This window comes from Triticum dicoccoides, chromosome 4B (genome assembly GCF_002162155.2).
Source record: "Triticum dicoccoides isolate Atlit2015 ecotype Zavitan chromosome 4B, WEW_v2.0, whole genome shotgun sequence".
NCBI lineage: Eukaryota > Viridiplantae > Streptophyta > Magnoliopsida > Poales > Poaceae > Triticum > Triticum dicoccoides.
This window is the reverse complement of record NC_041387.1, coordinates 66,808,352-66,809,526: the sequence shown is the minus strand read 5'-3', so window position 1 is coordinate 66,809,526 and position 1,175 is coordinate 66,808,352.

Sequence of the window (1,175 nt, the reverse complement as noted above, 5' to 3'; positions counted from 1 at the left end):
ATCCCAATGATTCGGAGTTTTTAGATCTAGATGCAAAAATTGATAAAAGTGGGATTAAAGAGGTCAAAACTTTAACTAGCAATGAACTCACTATTTTGGATTTCAAGGGATTTAATTATGATAATTTCTGTTTGATAGATTGTATTTCCTTGTTGCAATCCGTGCTAAATTCTCCTCATGCTTATAATCAAAATAAAGCTTTTACTAAACATATCGTTGATGCTTTGATGCAATCCTATGAAGAAAAGCTTGAGCTAGAAGTTTCAATTCCTAGAAAACTTTATGATGAGTGGAAACTACTATTAAAATTCAGATTAAAGATTATGAGTGTTATGCTTTGTGTGATTTGGGTTCTAGTCTTTCCACGATTCCAAAAACTTTGTGTGATGTGCTAGGTTTCCGTGAATTTGATGATTGTTCTTTAAATTTGCATGTTGCGGATTCCACCATTAAGGAACCTATGGGAAGGATTAATGATGTTCTTATTGTTGCAAATAGGAATTATGTGCCCGTATATTTTATTGTTCTTGATATAGATTGCAATCCTACATGTCATATTATTCTTGGTAGACCTTTCCTTAGAACGATTAGTGCAATTATTGATATGAAAGAAGGAAATATTAGATTCCAATTTCCATTAAGGAAGGGCATGGAACACTTTCCTAGAAATAAAATTAAATTGCCTTATGAATCTATTATGAGAGTCACTTATGGATTGCATACCAGAGATGATAATACCTAGATCTATTCGTGTTTTTATGCCTAGCTAGGGGCGTTAAACGATAGCGCTTGTTGGGAGGCAACCCAATTTTATTTTTGTTCTTTGATATTTGCTCCTTTTTAGTAATAAATAATTCATATAAATTCTGTTTAGATGTGGTTTTATGTTTTAATTAGTGTTTGTGCCAAGTAGAACCTTTGGGAAGACTTGGGTGAAGTCTTTGCGATCGTGCTGTAAAAAAAAGAAACTTTTGCGCTCATGAGAATAGCTGTAATTTTTTTACTGGAGAGTGCTTTTAGTTTGATTCTTTTTGCAGATGATTAATAAACAAATTCCTCACGTCCACCAATTTATTTAAGAATCTTTAGAGTTACAGAAGTATTCGAAAGTTACAGATTACTACAGACTGTTCTGTTTTTGACAGATTCTGTTTTTCGTGTGTTGTTTGCTTATT